The 17,382-nt window shown below is 47.7% G+C and overlaps 1 protein-coding gene across 3 annotated transcripts in view; it reads left to right on the top strand.

Moving 5' to 3' along the window:
• Positions 1-17,382, top strand: part of LOC143214837 (uncharacterized) — a 41,971-nt gene that overhangs the window by 18,559 nt on the left and 6,030 nt on the right. Inside the window, exons 1-2 of one of the 3 annotated variants that reach the window (XR_013010231.1) lie at positions 38-6,854; positions 8,002-8,750. The exons of the other annotated variants lie outside the window; for them this stretch is intronic. The gene's annotated coding sequence lies outside the window, so the exon portion shown is untranslated. Of the gene's footprint in view, positions 1-37; positions 6,855-8,001; positions 8,751-17,382 lie in introns of those variants that run through there. 3 annotated transcript variants of the gene reach the window in all.

The following is a 17,382-nucleotide window of genomic DNA, read 5'->3' as shown; positions in this document are numbered from 1 at the left end:
CGTAACTTTCTTGGGTAGAGAAGAGGCGAGGCGAGAGGTTGGCCGGTGATTTTTGTTTTCATTTGATTACCTCGGGCGGCCGGGTCTGGCTCGGCGTTCCACTGCGTTTCCACCCCCGCTGGTTCGGCCGGGGGTTGGAAAACGGCTGGTTAGCAACGTGGAGGGCGCGCGGAAGTTGGCGAAAGCGCGCCACGAGATTCCGTTATTTTCACCGGCTGGAATCAATAGGGGCCACCCACCCACACTCGCGCACGTACGCGGGATTCCTCGTTGAAGATCGCGCCCGCGCGCGAGCTCACCGGCACGGGCAGCGTGTGCCGTCGTCGTGTCGTGTCGACTCGCCGGGTTGGGTTAGGTTAAGCTCGCGCTTAGCCCAATAGCGCTGCTAGGTCACATCGCACGATAGGTGTTTACATCGGGGAAGACCACGCGAGGATACCCAGGTGCCATGACCTACCGCGAAAAAGGAGTCGCGTGCCCGAAATCCTGCTTTCCTGCCACCATTCCATACCTTCCACTCCCAGCCCTCTTCCGGCCCTCTTCTTCAACTGCTTTTCATTCTTACTCCCCTCTTCCTCTTCTGCTTCCTCTTCGTCGTCCTCTTCGAGTTTTAGATTGCCCTTTTTGTCGGTTCTATTTTTATATTCTTCTGTTGCTCCTAGACATAAATGCGAGAATAGTCACTGATGAGGACAGATAAAGCAACAGAGAAATAATGAAAGTCTACCATGTTCTTCAGCTGCTTTTTATTCCCTCTTCCTCTTCAACGTCCTCTTCCCCTCCAGCTTCTTCTTCGTCTTCCTCTTCCTCCTCGAGTTCTTCCTCATCGTCCTCTTCGGGTAGCCCGTCGTTAGCCCGACGACTTCCAGGGATTACTTTCTCATTTAGATTTTATCGGAGCGGCTCGCGCGCCGGTTTTCTTATGTCCCTCTTAGACGGCCATTCCCCGATTCCTTCTCCTTTGTTTTTACTAATTACCCAGGACCAGTCAGCCATCCGACGTCTCTTCTTCTTGCCTCCCAGCCTCCCTCTGGAGACTCCTCTTTCACTTGCGGCCGTTGATCATTAGGCGGCCGGCCAAAAGGGTGTCCTTCCGTGACTCGCTCCTGTTTTCTTGATTTTAAATAACAGCCGGCGAAACTATTGTTCGGATTTGGTTGTGGTTGGGGTGCGATTTGTCTTTCGGTGACTATGGTTAGGTCTAGTTTGATCTGAAGTATCAAAATTAATGTTCGAGAAATTTTAGAAAACTCTTCTATTTCATTTTAGCTTGTAACCTCGTGGAGCTATAAAGCTATTGCACAACGCTATACAGTTTCATAAGTGCCAGCAGTCTGATCACTATACCCATCGTCAGTGGAGCCATTCATACCCCAACAGACGATCGTGCACATCATTCTCGCGTCCCATGGCCACCCTAGAGGGGTAATGGTGAACAATCCGAAAAGGTCTGCTGTCCGCGAAAGAACCGCTATGTCCTCAGGTCCAGTTGGCGGTTTCGAATCCGTCGATTCGACAGAGGTCCTCTGCAGCTGGCCCGACAAAAAATCAGGCCCGATTGTTTTATCCCCAGCCGTTCTATCCGCTGGTCAACCGGTCCTTCTGTCCTTATTATGATTATCCTCGACGAAGGGTCGTCGAAGGGGAGAGTAGCGTCGAACGGTTTCATCATCCCCGTTCCTCGTCGACTCCGATCCACTTTTCCTCCCCTGATCAGAAAAGACTGAGAAAAAGAAAGAACAAAAAGCGAATCTCTGGCTGAGGGATGAGGGTTAGAGCAGTCTAGCTCGAGAGAGTGGTCGAAATCCAATTTTCCTTTCTTCTGGCGCGTCTTTCGCGATGAATGAGAGTCTCGTGGATGCACCACGTGTCACGGGGCACCTTGTATGCAAATTTCCTGGCCCATTGTCTTCTTTCGAACCCCCCTCCACCCCTTGGCCCACCCCACGGTCGACAAAAAGATCCAGGTCAAACTTTCATCCGGTTAGGAATTTTTATTTTTCGATGAACGGAACAACAAAGGGGGTCAAACCCTGACGTCGGCCCAGAAGAGAATATTGTCAGGGGTTGGGCAGCCGCATTCACCTTTTCGAACACGCTCAACGGTCGGGGACAGTGTCGTTCTAAGACAATCGATACAATTACCGAGGAACCGCCATCGAAGACGTGGCTCGAGGGTCGAGTCGCTCTTTTCAACGGTAGCCAACCCTCTGCCAAGTGTTCCTTCCCTCTCGGAAGAGTGCACCCTTTTGCTTCCTCCGAGAGCAAAAAAAAGGGTGCGAAAGATTCCGAGACCTGTGGAGCCTCGCAGACGCCATTCAAGACGAATAAAATCTGTTTACTCGATCTTATTGAATTTAGACACCCCCCCTGGATAAATGTTTTCGACAATCTATTTGGGATCTTCGAGGTCATTATTCAAGGGACGGGAAGTAATCGGGTGCATTTATTAATTGGATACGGATTGTGATCGGCAGAAAGTATTCTGGAAAATTTTTATTTTCAGCTGGGCCTCTGATGATCTTATTTGTGGCTTTGACGTTAGTATTGAAAAGATGGGATTTAATTGGGTGTATTTAGTCATGTGTAATTGAGGGAGAGCAAACCGGTGAAAATTGAAAAAATGATTTTTTCGAAAAATTCGTGGATAGGGAAGGACAGAAAAAAATCGGAATTTGCGGTTGCATAACGATTCGCAGGTATGCCGCGTAGCCCAGCAATCGTAATAAGATCTGGTCTATCGTCGAAAGGCTCGCGCTAGGGAATGCCGCTCGAGAATTTCCAGAGGCGAGGCACGCCGTTCTGGGGGTTGTCGATCAACCCCCGTGGAAACGCGATGGAGCGGGCTGCGGTCACCGCTAGGATTCGAAATACGACGGTGTACGTACTCTGTTACGTCGCGTACGCAACGATGTTATGTTAACCTTATCGTTGGGATGGCGTGGAGGCACGTAGCGTCGCGCTAACACCCACGGATCGCTATTTGCCACGACGAACCGGCGAAATCTTCCGTGCAACGCCGCCGCCGGAATTCCGAAAACTTTCCCGACAGTTCTTCAGAAAACCAAATTCCCCCAATCCACTATCCTTCGCCAGGAACACACTTTTAAAACGAGCATCGCGAACTACCCTCCTATCTATCGACAACCAAATCGTAAAACGATTTCTAACTTCGGGGACATTTTTGAAATTACGACGTTAATTTTTCACTTTTGTAACATGGAGAATTGTTGTACATTTTAGACTCATTTTTCTTAAGAACAACTTTCCACAGCAAGAATTTCAGACTAAGGGTGGGAAAATGTATTATTGTTTTTCTGTTGATTAATCATTGCTATTATTTTGCTACTGCTTCTTGATACAAATACATGTATACCGTTTACAGGTAGCAGATACAGTTACAGAGAAATAATGAAAACCTACAAACTGCAATTAACTCTTATCCAGTCGAGCAATTATTACATTAACGTTTTGCGAATCAAATTGACTGGCAGGTTGCATCCAATTAACAAGAAAAATTCTTTAATGGCAATAGAAACTGATATTGGTACGATGCTAATTGGTACACTGTGGATATTCGCGCAAGTTTTTAAAAACATATAAATCCTTTCTGAAAGGTGTACCATTCATAGCAGTAATTAAGATTAAATTGAGCCTAGGGGATTGGTAAAAATTGTGAAAAAAAGTCGAGTAACATTTATTTAACAACTATCAGAGTCTGGAGAATCAGTCAATTAAAAAGAAGATGTAACTTGTTTATATTTGATGATTAATTTGTTTATATGTTTACGCAAGAACTACTTACTATTTATTAAGCGTGTGATGCACGTAATTTAACTGACTCTAAGTGTGATTGAAGAATGTCTCAAAATGCATCTTTGCAAAACCAGAAAATCAAGTTTCACTTTCTCTGTGGCCGCACCGAATAATTCCGCCGGTATAGAAGGTATTTAGCCTGAGGAACGTAAACGTTTAGGTAACGCTGAGGTCCTCCGCCCTGAATTCTCAAGGTATATACAACCTAATTCCCTTCGACCTAATCACGACTTCAGTGACGGAGGGCGCCGCAAATTCTGGACGTCTCCTGTCCATACCACTGAACATGGTTCTACATGAATTTTTAAAAACTGGAGAGAAGGAGAGGGGGAATTTTTTCTTTGAGAGTTTTTCTTGAAGGGAGAGGACGAGGCGTTCCTTCATAAAGGAGACGAGGCGAGTTGCGGTCGGCGCCGGGATTCGAAATACACGTGATGGTGAACGTGAAGTCCATTCTGGCGTGTACGCAACAACGGCGTGCTAACCTTACTGTCACGCCGGGGCCAAAGGGATGTAAAGCCGCGATAACGCCTCCGAATCGTTATTGGGTGTGATAGAGAGGCCACCCCTCATCGTTTACAAACCGCTCTATCGTGGAAACGAAGCATCCTAAACAGCCGGAAAGTCAGCGCCGCGAAAACTGTCGCGCGACGTCCGCAGCAGAATTTTCGAAAAATTCGATTTTTCAGTGGCGACCGAGTTCGATGGCCGAACTGTCGCCGGGACTCGATGTTAGGGCAGATCAAACAACCACCCAGGGTCAACAATGGCTTCCTCCAGGGGCTTGTACACCCTCTTTCGATGGGGCTTTTGGGACGAAAACATGGCAGTTCTTTCAAAATTTAGACGTTGGGCACCCTTGTGGGGTAATTGGAAAGTTGACGGATTTGCCTGAGCGATTATTTAGGATATTTTAAATCGAGATGATGATAGTGCTTGAATATACATGATAGTACTATGAATTTTTTAGACATTTTTAATTCAATGAAATGTTGTTTAAATGTTTTGAATAATTGTAGAAAATATAATTCTTTTGAAAAATAAATTCCAGAGTTTCCAATGAATTATTAAATTATTTGAACACATTGGGAAATTCGATGTAAAATTGAATAAATAATTGTTTATAAAAATTGACGATAATGACGTCAGTAGGTTGATCATAAATTCTTTCGAATGGATTAGTACATTGATTTTTGAACGAGTTCTGCCGCGATAGAATTCTGTTCAAATATTTGGTGAAATTGGGGGTGAAAACGAAGAAGGGATGAGAGATTTTCGCACTTCGTGCATTAATTGCATCCACCTGTTCTATGAATGAGCAAAATTATTATTCTAATGTAACAATAAACACAAAGACCTAAATCGAAATTTGACCCACACCCTCGTACAATAAATAACTATAATTCACCGCGAAGCAACTTGCACAAAATTGTATTACACACTGAATGGAATAAATAAGTGAAAGTTTCTCGTTATTTTTTCACAAGATAGAATTAATATTGATTGCACATTTTATTCCATTGAATAACCAGTTTAAGGGGAAGGTGGTGCCGTTTCAATATCTCCCGTTCTTTTTCCAATTTAAATTTGAATTTTCAATCTCGCTGAATTTAAACTTTCAATTAAAGTTCAAATTAAACTGAATAAAATTAAATTATGCTTTGGATCCAACTAATTTAATCTTTTTAATTGTACCGGGTTGTTTAACGCCCGTATCTACCCACCGCGACATAGAACTTCAACAAGTTTGTAGAAATTAAGAAATCTAACTAAGAAGAATTTTTAAAAAAGTATATGAGTTAACAACAAATATACTACTAGTAATAAAGGTTTCGATAATACTGAAGAGATGCAAAATTAAAAACCTGAATTGTATGCGTTGTTGAAACTAAATCATGCGTATTGCTTTTTAATTGATGCTTCCAACCTGAAATCACATTTGCGAAAATACTCAAGACCGAACAGAAACAATTTTCGTCGTCTCGCAATTCGTAAAAACATGCGCATTGCTTCACAAATGATGCCGCAACCAGAAAATAAATTTGCATCAAACAAAACGTCAAGCAGAAGCAATTCCCCGGGCTTCGCGACTCTCCAAACCATCTCCATAACCACCATCATCGACAAAAGAAAAATGTACGGAAAAAAAGTATTACAAGAGCCGATCTTCCCGGGGCCCAGAACGCTGAAGGTAGGAAGGCGTCGTCGAGCCCGGAGGCCGAATTACGAATCGTCGTAAAACGTCGGAGCCGAATCACCGTTTCGGTGTAGCAATCGAAACAATCGATAAAACGAGCCACGCGTCGCTGGTCGCCGCTCGGCGTCCGCCAAAAGAGCAGCCATCATCAACATCATCGACTTGGCTGGAAAAAACAAATCTCCCTGCACCCCGCTTCTCTCAGCATGACCCTCTTTCCAGACCCAACCTAAATGATCCCCTAACGAGCTTGTGCGCATCATCTCTAAGACTCCTTGAGCCCTGAAAAGCGCAATTTCGGAAAGACGTTTCTCGATGGGTCCGAGTGAGAAAGAAGGTGGGCAAAAGTGTCGAGCCGGAGCGGGACGGTAAAACGAGCGAAAGAGGAAGCGAGCGGAGCGCATTGGTAGTATCGTGGAGCGTGCGAGATGACGGTACATGGTCGTCCACCTGGCGGGGTGTCGGGTTTGCGCAGCGCAAAACGCAAACTCGGCTGACGAGCGGCTCTCGCACTGCGCTTCAGCGCATGGGGGCAGTTTAGCAGATCGGTCGTTTATGGGCGAGAGGATGATCGGGGCGAGGCGGTGGATTGCAGCGGGGGTGGTCGGGCGGGCCATCGAGCGGGACAAGGTCCGGCCGAGAGGGCTGCTCGGTTTGGAGCGAGAGGCTGCGAGGGCCGAGGGGTTGCTGAGGGGGTGGTCGAGGGGCGGTTGTCCGAGAGAGGGTTGGTGGCCCGTTGGTGCGATAGAGTCGGCGAGGAGGTGAGGTGGGGGTGCCCGGCACGGGGCCACGGCGCAGTTGCTACTCAGACACGGGGATGCTCGCAATGCCTCTATCAAAGGTTACCGAAAATTTCGGAAAACGTAGCGGGTTTTCGTTAAAATTGCGCGCGGCCTTAAGAGATTCGCGTGCCGGGTGCCGGGTTTACGTGCGGACGAGCGAGCGAGCCTAAGTCGCGAGGCGTCGCGGCGCGCCGTCGGGTATACCGTGAGACTCTCGAAGGAAGGACGGAAGGAAGGAAGAGAGAAAGATAGGGGGTGGGAGGGAGGGTTCAGATCCGCGTCGTAAAAGAAGGACCGAGGGGACCACGGGTTTTCTTGCGAAAGGGAGTCGCGGCGCGTCTGGTGGTGATCGCGAGAGGGTTCGATGAGGGAGAAAGGAAACCGTTTGAGAAAGAGGACGAGAGAAGGAGAGAGGTGAAGGAGGACATTGAAGGAGGACCGAGGAAGAAGGAGACCGGTTCCCGGCCCAAGATCACCGTCCCGCGACGCACCAACAGACACTGGCGAGCCGCGAGGAACACGTGGGGGAGAAAAGTCCGGGAAAGCACGAGGAGCGGGCAAGAGAAAGAGGCTGGGAGAGAGACGAACGATGGGAGAGCCCGCGGGAGAAACGAGGACGGAGACAGCGTGCCGACGCGTCTTACCACCGACGCGCAAGGAGCGACGCCGCGCGCCTCTCTAGAAGGGGAACGAGGAGCTGGAGGGGGTGGCGAGGGGGCGGTCGCGGCGGGGGCAGCAAAGACGCTCATTCGTTCCTCGAGTCACGTGGGCCCCTTCTTACAGCCGAGGTTTTTCCTTTCGTCCCGCGGGAAATTCGAACCCCTTCGCGACGACCATCCGATACGCTTCTCACCCTCTTGGCCCGGGGCGGGGGAAGGGGGCGACACTTGATACGCCCCGTGATCTCGATGATCGCAGATTATAAAATCATCTTTCATCGTTCTTTAATTTTATCTTTCTTTGTATCGATCTTCAAATATTGAACTGTTTCGGGGGTTTGTTCCGGAAAGGGGCGATTAGGGGTTTCCGATTGGAATCTGCGGTCGTCGAGGCTTCTCGAGAATTCTCTCGGTCCTTCGGTCTCTCGATCCTGTGAATCCGCTCGTAGATCCGCTCGGTTATCGTTTCGTCGCGTCGCGTCGCCGTCCAATAGGGTACGAAGCGGATTTACTCGACGAGCCCCCCTCGGGTATTTTTCTGTTTCAGACGCGTCGCACTGTGTTGTTATGTGTTGTCATAGTTATTTCATTGAAAAATTAATTTCGCCGTTTCCGAAACACACGCACCGATTTCTGTCTGTGAAACACAAAGTCTGAACAACTCCTCTTTAAGTTTCTGCCGAAACCGGACTCGATTAATTAGAAACCAAGCTTTCGTTCGAGCGTTCCTCATTTCGAAATTTCGACAAGTAAGAAGAATAAGAAGCAGAAGACGACGAAGAAACGAAAAAAGAAGAGGAAGAGGAAGAAAAGGAAACCAAGGAAACTGAAGGAAGAGAGAAAAAAAATATTGAGAAAAAGCACAAAAAAATAGAGAAAGAACGAGCGAGAGAGAGAGAGTAAGCGAGAGAGCGAGAGAGAGAGAGAGAAGTAACGAAATTTAATGAAACAAAAAAAAGCATTGCCTTAAGGAGAGGAAGAAGAGTTATTACTTACACTGTCGACGGAACAAAGCAGGAGGAAACAGGGGGGAAAGAGAAACAAGAGTAATTAAGGGAAAAAAGAAATAATACAAAAAATACACTTTAGACGCCTAACAAAGTAAATTGTAAAGATATGACTAAAGTATATTTTTAACAAGTTTTGAGAAACTTTAGATTTTAAACGTAAATTTTAAACGCGCGATAAAAAAATGAAAAAAAACGATAAAATTCTTAATAACTAAAAATGTGATCTAAAAGTCGTTGCTACCAAGAGAAGCCTTATGTCCTTGTTTCAATTAGTTCGGTTCCAAACGTAAGTAACACTCATCGAACAAACTGTACTAACCATTTTTGCATGACGCATGTGTTTTCCAGCTACGAGAAAAAAAAATCAAGGGATCCGAAAGATTTCGAATTCCTCGCGAAACCTTGCATCGATACAAAATTTCCTCTGTAATAGATCGTTTCAAGAGTCGTTAGATCGGGTCTCGGAGATTCGCGAATCGTCTCAGGAGTCCCGACAATCGTGGTTCGCATCCCCTCGCGGAAACCGGCACACCCAAGCCGAACGAACGACCGCCACAAAAGTTTCGCCTCCTCCCGTAATTGTACGCTTTCCGTGCGTGCGGCGCATGCAGCGCGCAACACTTATTACAGTAAATCGGTTAAACGCGAGAGAGTGTCCGTAATCATAGCAACTACGCGGTAATCGCTACCGTGGCCCCGTAGTATTGCCATTACGCGCATTATCATTATAATTCGCAGATTATTAAGCGGCGCGTAGTTGATGGCCGGCCGGCCGATCGGTCGATTGGCTGTTAAACAAACTCCTCGACACCTAACTCGATCATTCTCCAAAAATTTCGATCTCTTAGAATCATATGAAATTTTCATTATTCTCGGTTCCTAGAAGGGTGGGGGTAGTTAGAGAGAGGAAAATCGCGACGGAAGAGACAAAAAGTAGACGCCGATCGTTGAAACGTGGGATCAGCGAAAATCCGTGCAGATTTATCAAGGGGGGGGGTGGACTGAAAAAATTGCATGGGGGTGGGGTGGTTTTTGCAAAGGGGGTGGCAGAGAGAAAAATTGCGGGAGCGGCCTGTGCCGCTTCGAAATGATTTTATTTTCTGTGTGCACGATGACGCACCGTTGCCAGCCCCGGGAGCCGATGATCGAAGGGGTGGCGGAAGGGTGGCAGGCGACGAGGGGGTCGGAGAGAGGGAGGGCGGGTATGCAGGGGTTCGATTTGAAATTTCCTATTTCGCAAGGCCTGGCTTGAAAACCGGCGCTACGTTGCATGCGGCTCGGCGCAACACGCGAGCGGGTATCCACGTACGAATACGAACGAGAATGACGGTGGCGGAGGGTTGGTAGAGGGTGGCGGGTCGTGGCGGGCGGGGGTTACGATGGTAGCGGGGCACACCGGGAACGGCGCGGCATCGTCAGGCATTTTTTCGATGATTTTCAAGCCGGGGGGTTGGGCGACAGAGAAAGAGGGAGAAAGAGAAATAGAGGGAGACAGCGGCCGCCCGCGTTCCATACACGCGAGCATCGCCGGGTAACTGCATGGTTTACGTGTAGAAATGTGCGAGTGAGCGAGCCAGCGAGAGTCTATCATCCCATTTGGCTGGGCTTCGGCGATGGTCGGCGTTGTTGCGCCGGGAATGCCAGCAGGGGGTGGTGGACAGGGGCGGAAAGGCGTTAGGGTGCCCCTCGGTGGAAAGAGGAGGCGATGCAACTCGGTGTCGGCGGTAGCATGAACTGCTAGGGGTGAGCTGGAGAGTGCGAGGGCATCGAGGAGTAAGGGAGGGAGACCGGGTACGAGAGAGAGAGAGAGAAAGGGAACGGGAGAGAGAGTGAAACAAGCTAGGGTTGGCGAGCGAAGGAGGGTGGCGGGCCGCCTGCATGCATTTTTTTTCCACACCCCGCGTATTGATCCCGGAGTCATTCAAAATGGCGGCCGGGGCCGAGTCAGCCAATGACTGCCTGAATCGATGACTGCAGCGAGCCACCCCCGAACCGGCCAATGGGAGGCCGTCGTACGGCGTTCTATGCGGGAACCACCACCCCGGTGTACGAGACACACCGGCCTACACCACACCGTCCCATCGGACTCGCCGGTGTGTACGTGTATGTGTGCGTGTGTACGTATATCTACGTGCACATGCGTTCGCACGCGTGTCTGTTCCCTGTTCCGGGTTCGAGCTCGTCGATGACCCGGGACACGTCGATGATTTCCACGGAAAATTCGTCCCCCACCCATCACTAGGGGCCAACGGGGGCTGCGTTTTCGCTTCGCACACGCTGCGCTCTACCATCAGCGTCCCCCTCTCGCCCATCCACCCACCCACCCCCTATCGTTTCGACGGGGGTTTGAAAAAATCGCCGAACTTTCGACTCGATCGTTTCCAGAGTCGACCGACCGGCTATTTCCATCCAGACCGTTCGCATTTGCCGCGATTAACGGCCCACCCTGCTGTGCCGCCCACGCCTCGACCTCCCCTTCGAACCCACTCTCCACCCTCTTTTATTCCACCCTCGCGAAATAACGGGAATCGGAACCTGGACTCGCGGCCACGATCGAAGAATCGCATCGTTGTTCGCCCCCCTATGTGCGAGCGCGCTCGAATCATCGCGGGGGTCGTTGACCGTCGCTCGATGACGACTGCACACCGGATTTTAAACGAAACCCGATGCTGCACGAAGCTGAACCTTTCCTCGCACACCGACGCGCTCTTCGGCTTTTCGATTCCCCGGGATTTTAACGCTGGAAGTCAGGCCGCCATTGCTTCTTGCCTGTTGAGATAGGACATTGCCCGTGGTCAGGGTTCCCGCGGAGAGTCTTCGTGAAATTATTGTAGCTTAGCATTTTTCGTAGTCGTCTACACTTTGTATCCTAGAACTTGGGCCTTCGTGATTCCTGCCTGTTGAGATGGGACTGTATCCGTGGTCAGGGTTCCCGTAGAGAGTCTTCGTGGAATTGTGAAGATTTTTTCGAAGTCTCTGAATTCTAGAAAGAGGATTACTGTCGATGTTAGGAATATTTATAGAATATTTGATATTCAATGGTGGCTAAAACTTGTAGAGTTTCTTGTTACAGCAAACTAGAGAACACAATCAGCTCCAGACAGTTCTTGGGTTGCCAGTGACATAGATATTACTGTGTCGTTGATTGTAACTACCAAGTCAGCATTACTGACCATGGATATAAAAGAAGCGAGCACTTGTTCTCTTTGGACAGTTTAGCTACCGTATCTGGGATAGGGAAGTGTCTCTCAACCAAGTCTTCGGCTTTTTTTATCATTTGAATTAGAGAATCAAAATTTCTATATTTAATGGGTCGTGGAGATCATTGGTGGCAACTTGGAAAGGGTTCTACGTCTGAATTTTTTAAAATTGTCATAAACCAGAACGATCAAAATTTAACCATGACATCAACGACAGTAAATAGACACTCAAACTATGTTTCTACATCTTCTGAATACTACAATGATCGGTAACATCATCAAGTGAGGCATCGAAAGACTCATGCTTCTGAATCTCCTAAAGTTGCCAGAGAAAACATTCAAAACTGAACTTCAAGGTTTATCCAACCCGTCTTCTCATACTTTATAAATGCTAGACTGACAGTCAGAATTGTTAATCATCATGCTCGAAGACTTCCTACGACTGTTAAATCTACGACATCAGCAACAGTCACCAGCCATTTGCACCTAATCAAACAGTCTTCCCATCTTCTTTAAATGCTAGAATGATTGATAGTATCGTTGATCATCAGAAGACTTCTTCCTACTTTCAATCTGAACCTTTATCTAAAATCAATCTTTGACGTTAGCGACAATCAACAATCATTTCATCTAATCGAGCCTGTCTTTCCATGCTTTCTGACTGCTGGAGTGATGGACAGTATCATCAATCAGAACAGTGAACGAGCTACTACTATACTCAAAGCTTAGACTCCAAGTTCTTTGTTGGAGCTAATTGAATCGCCAAAAATTGGAACTGACTGCAACCACTTCGCAGTCCACGTGACGACGGCAGTAGTACAATGACAGACACGGTCGTCAGTCTAGTAATCCTCAAAGCTAAATCCTCCAGCAAAGTGATAGATATCAGCAGAGATCGTCATTTAAATGCCTATTTACCTTCAAAGCCAGTGAAGCTAATAGAATCGAAAAAAATTGCAACTAATTGCAACTATTGCAGGGTCATCAGTCTAGTAACCGATTCCTTGTAATCCTCAAAGCTAGACCCTCCAGCGAAGTGATAGATATCAGCAGAGATCGTCATTTAAACAGGCTCAAAGCCAGCGAAGCTAACTGAATGGAGAAAAATTAGAAATTCCTGGTAACGTCAGTCAGATTCGCGACCCTGTTCGATCCGACTTTGTCGTCCGCTATCGCCGTCACCTTGATCCTGGCTACGTGGCCGTTATCTTATCGAGCAACTCCTCAGACAAAAAATCGGATCGCCGTGTACAGTTCCTCGGTGTCTGGGTTCCCCTGTCAGCTGGATCTCCGGTGCCGATCCACGGATCTTTGGATCAGCCGCGAAGACAGACGGACGGACGGACGGACAGACGGACAGACGGGCGCGAGGTGGTGTCTGAATCGAAGCGCATCAATTTTCTGCCACGGCACTCGTTGCCGCACTTTGTGCGCGGGGCAAAGAGAATGTCGAAACTGTGCGAGAGGCACGAGGCACGATTGCATCACGATGCAGCGTGCACCGCGCGCCGCATTACATCCACTCTTCTGTGTGTGCATATGTACTTAGATTGGCTCCTATTGACATAGCCACAGAGACAACGACGCCGGTGGAGAGTACAGTCGGGAAAAATGCGAGCGACGCGCGTTCCTCGGCCTCGTCCGACACTTTGATCTCCCACACCGAAGGGGACACAGAAGTGCAAACAGAACAGCAGCCCGCGAACGAACGTATGTACGAGCGAGTATGCGAACGAGCGAGCACACGAGCCAACGCATTTTCCGACAGAATGAATTAATAGGAAATAGACGGTCCGCGCCGGGAAAACCGTTCTCCTTTTCCCGCGCGCCATCAGGAAATCGATCCCCCCCGCGAGATTCTTCCGATTCGAGTCGCATCCCGATATTCATGTATATACATACATACACAGCAGAGAGAGAGAGAGAGAGAGAGAGACAAGCTGGCCGTCGGATTGTTGAAATTTTCGATTAAATTCGAATCCCTGTGACCGGAGTTTGTGGACGAAACGATGTTTGCCGAATGGACGCTCGACGGTGGACATCGCGCGGATTTTGTTGATCGTGGTCAACACTGACTGGACCCCCGCCGACACCCCCGCGTACACAGCATTGACAAATTCATGAGCTCCAGGGGGGGATTTTGTGGGCGCACGCCACTGTTTTATCGGAATCCGACGTTTTCTTGAATCATTTATCCACCACTGATTTGCTGCTTCCACACGACGCACCGTGAACCCGGGCTCGTTTGCCGCGGACGCGATTGAATCTCCTTCTGCAAACACCGGTCGTAATGAGCTTCCGGAAAAATAAAATGTACCAGCAATCCTGATGATTCCAATCCACTTTTCAGAGTATTAATTTATGGAGGATCATTGGGGATGAGGTAATTAGAAAGAATGATCGTTCTTTTTGGAAGGAGGATTTGTAATTCTTCTGTGGTATCTACCCGAGAATTGTTAATAAAGTTTCTAATGTTTTTCTCCGTAAAACAGTACAATAAGGATGTATTCCGTCACGATTGTTTAACAAGTGTCACAGATAGGGAATAGAATTGAAATATTGCGTAAAAAAGTACGCGAGCGGTGGAAGAGCATTGCGAAATTCTTATCTTGACTAAACAGTGATTCCGAAAGTATTTGTTTCAAGGTTCTTTTCATAGAATTTCCGAAATGTACGAATGAAAGACACCTCTAAGAATATCGCTAGAAATACAAGTGACAAGTAGAACGAGCTTAGGCGTTCCTTATCTCGAGCAAAGAGTGACTAAACACGTCACTTCAAGCTATTTCACTTAACATTTTTCTTAACTTCATCCTACTCAATCCTAATTGTTTTTCATCAAATCTGCAAAGCAAACAACATATCTCTCTTATTAGAAATTATCTGTGAGAAACCTACGACTCTTATCTTAGCCAAACAGTGATTGAAAAATTTATTTGTTCTACCTCAGCGAGATTTCTATTTTACAGGGAATTTTTCCATTCCTCGTTTTCTACCATTGTATTATTTAAAATTAATTACTGATAAATATTCCTATCGATTGTTTCTTTTAGGGAAGCGAATAATGTCTTCTTGGAAAAGCTAGTATTCCGAAATTTTCATTCGCAGCTCCAACAGACCATTTTCGTTCCGAAGGGTAGTGCATCTCGTGCACTTTCTGCTGCAGCTGTACTAAGCGCACACGATGGAATGGTTTTTCTAGCGCGGGCAGTTTTTCTATTAAGCTTCATTTGTTTCTTTCATTGCGTAATGCGCCGGACGCGTCGCTCATTTCATCCTACTGCCGAGCACTCCTACCGTTAGAATTCTTAATCCGGATTGCAGTTTCGATGGTTCGTATGACGCTCTGAATGCAAGCGTACTCTGCTCGACGGAAGCCTAACTCTTCGACAATCGCGATCCTCCAAAATCGGAAACCAGTATCACTAAATAACAGCTTTGCGGAAACCGATTCCGGTCGATTTCTGTGTCATAATTTTTGTAAAACGTGACAATGACTGCATTTCATCAGTTCTTTCAACAACTGCTTTTGTTCAGGCCTCCTCAATTGCATTGGGTGATTAAATTGACTGATCTGGTTAGATACATTAATCGTTTCAGAGAGAAACAGTCGATTGTCGAATGAAAATCTTATTGCACTGAATTTTTCTTACACTTCCATAGTTGCCAGATGCTTGTGATTCGCGGACATACATTCAGCAACGCTTTTTGTTTCGTTTCTAACATATTAATCACCCACAACAATTCCCTAAAATTTCTCTCAATTTATAATCTACTTTTCTGTCAGCTCTGGTTCAAGATCTTCAATCTCCCACCGTCCTAAAGCGACTTGCAAAGAAAATACAAGCATTCTCTCATCGAATAGGATCCTATAACGTTCCTGGGGATCGATATACCGAAGTTTAGCCGGGACAGAAACCTAAGGAACGAGTCACCCTTTTCTGCACTCGTTCGACCCTCGTTCTCCGACTCGCCACCAGGCGTCACCTCACCACGGGGTGGTTTTCTCGGGGATGAAGCTGCGAGGTGGCTTCACACGATCAGCGGCCCGAAAATTCTCCTCTTTCAAACCCGTTTCTCAAGCCCACGGCAAAGTCGCTGTTCAACAAAGAAGCTAGCAACAAAGACTGCCCCCCGAAGAATCGCAAGGAGTAAAATCGCTTTATGAAATCGCTGTGTAAAATCGTTTGTACGGCCTGCATACGGTGCGCGTCGTTCAAAGAGTATCGAGGAAACGGTTCGAACCGGTCGAGGGAAAAGAGCGAGGAGGGTCTGGTTTCGGGCGAGGAGGCGGACAATCGAAAGAAAGAAGGCAAGATCAGGGTCGGAAGACAAATGTCTTCCTACGCGGAGCGGTGCGTTCTCTATCAGGGGAGTCGATCGAGTCGATTCACCGAGCGAAAGAGTGAGAGAGAATTCAAAGACGGGAAGAGTAGGAGAGTGAGAGAGAGTGAATGTGAGAGAGAGAGAGAGAGAGTCGCATCGCACGCCGACACACAACCGGCGCGGCCTGGCCAAGATGCAAGTGCACGTGCACGTCGTATGCACCGACTTCGAGCTCGGCTCGACTCGATTCGACGCGGTTCCGTGCCGAGTATGCACATGTATACTGTACACGCACAGACACGTGTTCGTGGATATTGTACTGGCGCACATCCTTCTTCTGTGTCGGTTGGTTCCAGCTGCCGATCGGGATCGGGGGAATCGGGATCGGGATTGGGATCTAAAATGCTACATGAACGTGTGCACGTACAAGTAGGTGCAATTGGCCGGTCGCTCGGTGGCCGGTGCATATGTGCGCATGCAGGCTCGCGATCCCACCCACCCTTCGTGAACGAGGCCTCGACTCTCACCTGTTTTCACCCTGCCGCTACTCATTTGTAATTTAAAACGAGCCTCGATTGCCCAATGCGTCCCTCCACCTTCACCTCCTCGAACCTCCTCCACCTACTCCTCCGGTTTTTACCCATCCCGGGCGCACTTATCGCCCTCAGTCCATAAATTCGTGCGTATTTTCTTCCCCCCATGCAAGTAGCCCGGCTACTTGAAAAATAACCTCGGCCAACACGGTCTGCAACCGGCCACTCGATCGTACATCACCGATCACTATGTTGCACGATCGACATCCTCCGGTGACCTAAGAACTTCCTCGATCGTCTGCGACTTTCTGCGTAGTTGATCCCTATCAAGATTACTGATGCTTTGTTGACCGAGACTGCTGGCTGGATTTGATCGCGGAAGATGGAGATCTGCGATCGGTGTTTTAATTGGACATCGTTCTCTTGGGATAAGATTCTTGATAACTGTGCCGTGGAATTCACTGTTTCTTACATTTTAATGTGTGTCTTGATGCGTACGTCTTGATCATGCAATCAGATAGTCCCCGATGCTCCCTTGACCACCTCTGTAGCTTCTAGTCCACTTTCTAGATTCGTGAATGTCGTCAGAATTTTTTCTATTCTGTCTCCTTCCATTTACCAAAAAGTAAATAGTAAAAAGTCTCGATCCACTCTCGCCATTTTCACCAATCTCATCTCCGAATCTCGAAGATCAACTACTGGCGACAGTTTCGAGCAACAAAGGAAAGTTCGGCTGATCCGAGACGTCATCGAAAAACAATGTCGAAGATCGGCAATTCAACTCATCGAATCGCATTGCCAGGGTTAAGTAGGAAGGAAGTACTTTCTCCTCGGCGAAACCCGTACCTCGGTAGCAGTC

Source organism: Lasioglossum baleicum, chromosome 13 (assembly GCF_051020765.1).
Source record: "Lasioglossum baleicum chromosome 13, iyLasBale1, whole genome shotgun sequence".
NCBI classification, from domain to species: domain Eukaryota; kingdom Metazoa; phylum Arthropoda; class Insecta; order Hymenoptera; family Halictidae; genus Lasioglossum; species Lasioglossum baleicum.
The sequence above is the reverse complement of the archived record's forward strand: the minus strand, read 5'-3'. Positions and strand labels throughout refer to the sequence as shown.